Source organism: Euprymna scolopes, chromosome 24 (genome assembly GCF_053919585.1).
Source record: "Euprymna scolopes isolate OS-2025 chromosome 24, ASM5391958v1, whole genome shotgun sequence".
NCBI lineage: Eukaryota > Metazoa > Mollusca > Cephalopoda > Sepiida > Sepiolidae > Euprymna > Euprymna scolopes.
The window spans coordinates 83385792-83391053 of NC_136505.1; the positions used below are offsets into that span (position 1 = coordinate 83385792).

General features: G+C 36.4%; 1 pseudogene; it reads right to left on the bottom strand.

Moving 5' to 3' along the window:
• Nucleotides 1-2851: 2851 nt before the first annotated feature.
• Nucleotides 2852-3026, bottom strand: LOC145247032 (U2 spliceosomal RNA; annotated as a pseudogene).
• Nucleotides 3027-5262: the final 2236 nt, after the last annotated feature.

The window sequence follows — 5262 nt, forward strand, 5'->3', positions numbered from 1 at the left end:
TTAATCTTACTAATCAATAGATGATCAATAAAGGCTGGATAGTAACCAACCAAACGGATGCTGGGAAACACAGAACAATATAGGAAAGATTTTTTTAAGGTATTAGAAAAAGAAAATAATTAAAAAGAAAGAAAACTAAACTTCATGATTGCAGCCAAACCAAAAGAAATAAAGAATAAATCCCCTGATTTTGATTGATGGGGATTAACAATGAAAAGTAAATCTCTTTTCTTCATTTAACAAGATTGGAAATTTAACATAATAGGATCACCAGAAGTATATAATGGTGATCTTCGCCCTTTCTAAGAAATAGCAACCATAGAATCATTAATAAATAATCAAGCTTGCTGCGAAGAAGGTAGGCTCTCTTTATTGTTCTAAAAAACTACCTGCACCACAAAGTATGTACATTTTACTGACAAAGGTACATTTTATATGTACCTCTACAAAGTAACCATTCGCCCGTGCATGGAGTATTGTTACCACATTTGGACAATTGCATTTACCACTAATCTCTCCTCCATACACAGGGTTCAAAAAAGATTTTCCAATCTAACAGGTCCTGCACTATCAACCAAGCTCAAACCCCTGTTCCATCACCATAATGCTTCATCCCTGTGACTATTTTACAAGTATTTTAATGAAATGTGCACTGACAAATTCGTAGACCTTGTGCTCCTCAGCTTACAAGCAACAAAATCCCACTCCTTCACTGTAGAGGTTCATATCTGTCAGAAAGCCTTCTACTCTAAGAGTTTCTTCTCTTAAACTGTTAAATTTTGGAATTTCACTAACATACAGAAATTTAAATATAAAATAAACAGACATCTTAATACTCAGCTCCCTACTTAGAGTACTCAAATTTAGGTAAAATTGCACGGGTAAAAAAGGCATTGGCAAAAATGGCACGGTAAAAATGGCACCGGTAAAAATGGCACCTGTGAAGATGTCAAAAGTGAATAAATAGGTAAAAATAGAACTTTGACAACAGAAATTTGGATCATTGGAAAAGTACAGGTTAGGATCCCATCCTCCAGGTTCAAATAGGCGAATCCCCCCCTCCAAAAAAATTTAAGTAAATATCTTTTATAGGCCCTTACACGTGTAAGGGTGAGGGCTAGGCTTTCTTTTGTAAATTAAGGACTAATCAAGGGTAATAATGCTTTCTGATAGTTTGAGCTATTCCTTTAGACAGCCAATATGAAAAGTCTTTGTGAAAGGAGAGTTATATATAGTGAATATGACACTTAACTGCTTGTATACCCACTCTCTTTTTTACATCGTAATTTATAACCCTAGCCAAGTGAGGAGTCATCACCGCCATAGGACTAATATTTATTATTCTTGTTTTCTTTTTATGTTCTTTGTCTTTGCCCAGAAAACTTGTAATTTTTACCAGCTGCTAAGAACCCCCCCCCTCTCTCTCTCTCTCTCTCTCTCTCTCTCTCTCTCTCTATATATATATATATATATATATATATATATATATATATATGTTTTATTTTTTATTACCGTTTTAGTTTTATCTGCTTAGTTACACATGTTTCGGTTACCGAATCGTATTAAGGATCCAGTAACTTCGTCAGACTTTACACACACATATATATATATATATATATATATATATATATATATATATATAGATAGATAGATAGATAGATAGATAGATATACTAGCAGGTTGCCCAGCGTTGCCTGGTCGTGAAATACACCGACTTGGAATCAAATCAGTTAGAATGAAACCAAAATATTTAACACTCAAGCCTTGATCGTTACTGTTTGAGCTATCATCTGATGGATAGGAAATATTTAAATATGAACCGACTCTAACATATAAATGTATATTTGTGTATGTGTACAAGAGCACTTTAAATCGACTTACATCTGTCAAGTTCTATTTTTTCAATTTTTACTCCTTAGCAGCTGTTTTTATCAGTTAAAGACTAAATCAAAGTTGTTCCATGTCCTCTATATATCAAGTTTCAAGTCTGTAGATCAAAAATTGACAGAGGAGTTTGGTAGAGATCGTTCCTCAGGCAGACAGAAAGACAAACAGGTTTCTTATATATATATAGAGAGAGAGAGATTAACAAATAAAATTGATAAAGGTAAAACTACTCTTTAAACAAAGAAACATATCAAGATAGTAAAAACTCTACATGGAAAAGTGGAGCAATTAATATAAGAAATAAAAGATAAGAATTCAAAGTGAAATAAAACTTTATTACATCATCAAATTAATAAGGACAAAAGAAAGAACCTCTTCAGTCTCATTGGAAGAGAAAAAAATCAAATTTATATATCCAGAAAAAAGCTGCCATGAAGACATTAGCTTAGAAATGAACTTAAGATATTCTTTATGTATACAGTAATAGGAAGAATGATGAAGATAGAAACAAGATAGGAGGGATCGTATATATGCGGTAATCTTTATTTTGTGAATATTTGCAATTATCCATGGAAAGCATTGACCAACATCTTTTATGTGGGGTTGCCCCCACATATGGTCTTTGCCTGCAGTATCTGCCGGAACAGATGGTATTTATTTGCCGGAACAGATGGTATTTATTTGCTCCCCCACCGAGCAAATTAGGCACAAGGCCGATTTTTAATGTGAGGAGTGAAGGGGAAATGGGGACCAACTCCCCGGGGAGTAGGGAAGCTGGATAGTGACAATTGGTATGAAGAGTTGCCCCTACATTGACCAATAACTTATATGTGGGGTTGCCCCCACATATGGTCTTTGCTTGCAGTATCTGCCGGAACAGATGGTATTTATTTGCTCCCCCACCGAGCAAATTAGGCACAAGGCCGATTTTTAATGTGAGGAGTGAAGGGAGGGGGAAGGGAAAAAGGGGACCAGCTCCCGAGAGGTGGGAAATGGGAGCTGGTTAATGGTCAGGCATGTGGGGTTGCCCCCACATCTGGTCTTTGCTAGTCATAGCTAGTCATAGCTAGTCATAGCTTGCAGTATCTGCCGGAACAGATACTACACTTTGATCTTGGCCAAAAGGCCAAGAAAAGGGTATTTATTTGCTCCCCCACCGAGCAAATTAGGCACAAGATCAAAGTATAGTATCTGTTCTTACTACATGCTGTACTTATGTTTCTACTTTGTTATATAAAGTGGGGGATCACTTTTCTGTATTAATTTAATGTAAAATGATCACCCATTTTACAACCAGTCAATCTCAAAGCCATTGAAGTCATTCTCCAGATCATTCAAGTTGTTTTTGAAGGATTCCAGTTATTTTTTAAGCATTCAAGTCATTCTTAAGGTCATTCAATTCATCCTTAAGTTCATTAAAGTCATTCTAAGTCATTTACTTTTTATTTATTTAAGTCATTTCAGCCTATTTTTCGGTCATTTTAGTTTATCTTTAAGAATTTCATGTCAATCCTACATTCACGCATTCATTCATTACATGAGAGCACACGACTAATGGCTATCAGCCTTGTTCTCTTAAGATTTCAGTTATTTTTATTGTTAACCGTGCACTGTATTATTATTATTTACTCTCTAGAAATAGTCACATAGGCCATTATCAAAGATTTCTGTTTGAGAACAACTTGTGATGTTCTCTGGACTTTGAGTGACAACAAGCCTCCACAGATCTCCAGTACTCTTTAGATAACCATTGCAAATGAATTTGCATTATTGCTCCAGCCACTCACTATTGATTTCTCGTTGGCAGTGACCATTGGTCTTCAATGGAATTTGGGTTGCAATCAGCCTCCATAAGGTCCCAGTTCTCTTTACACACATCTAGCAGAGGACTGGCTAGTGTTTTCTCTCCTCGACCTTTCCATCCTCCTTGACCCTTCTCAGCTATTTGGTATCACATTTGGGGGGGGCGGTGATGGGGCAATGGGAGGGGATGAGTGAGGGGATGGAGAACTTGTAGATATGCAGCTTCAGTATTCTTGGTTTTTTCTTCATCATCCAAATCCCTTTTAGCTCTCGGGCTAGTTCTGTGCATCATCATCATCATCATCATCATCATCATCATCATCATCATCATCATTATTATTAATTTGAGGTTTAACAGCAGCAGAACATTTTAAGTGAATTTTACCTTTCTTTTATTTTACCTATATTATATTTCTCTTTATCTGTCTGCCTGTCCATTCCACTTTTTCTCTGAAACTACTGTACCGATCTGGCTAAAATTTTGTATGGACCTTTGTTCTGATTAGTATTTGATTAAGAACTGAGCACAGATTTAATCATATTCCAATATCAAGTTGACATAAAGCACTCATTCCATATAACTTTTGCCTTTTTTTGACGGGTTAAATAGTTTAGTTATGTAGTATTTACCCACGATTTTTTCAGTTGCTAGAGAAAGGGAGAGAGAGAGAGAGAGAGAGAGAGAGAGAGAGAGAGAGAGGGTGGTGTGGAGGAAAGAAAGATGTTATACACGCATTTAAATGCATCTATTTTGTTGTCCATTCTCTCAGGCAATACTGGGTTACTGTGCTAGTCGTCGGCTGATTTCTCGTATCTGAGAATTTCCTCTTTTAGTGTTTGGCTCGCAGATGGCTTCTCAGAGCAATCCGAGCAAACATAGAATCTGCATGAGAAGAGGAAGCAAACGAAGATTGGTGGGAGGTGGGGCCGTTCTGCTTGATTTTTTCTTGCCTACCTCTTAATATTCACCAGTCTTTTCCTTTCTGTTCCATATATAACGGTCTTGGGTTGTTGTTTCCCAGGTGAGAATCTCAAATCCAGTGTTTTTCAGGGTCGTTTTGAGTTGGTCTTTGTATTGTTTTAGGTCTTTTTCCTGCAGCTAGCTCTGAGTACAGTATTTATTGAGGAAGTCTGTTCTTATCCATTCTGAGGACGTGCCCCAACCAACGGAGCCTGTGCCTCATAGTGGTGGCCTTACGTAGTCATATCATTTGATGTTCAGTATATCACAAAGCTTTCAGCTTCTGCTATATATAATAAACAAAACAATACCCCCATCCCATAAAAAACTACAGAAATATTGTTTTCAAAGTCTAAACAATTCAAGACACAATCCTCATTCCGAGCACAACAGATAGAAAATGCCATGAAATGACATGGTTGTTATAAAGCTAACAAAGATCGCTATTCTCATCTCAATCGGATTAACAATTCTGAAATAATTCCAAGAATGAGCCCCACCTTCTCGCCACTAAAAGTTAAAAATAAACTTTTGCATGATATATACGGACTACAGTAAAAAAAAGTATTGCTTTCATTGAAAGTTTATGCACGTTCGGCCTTCTTGTCATT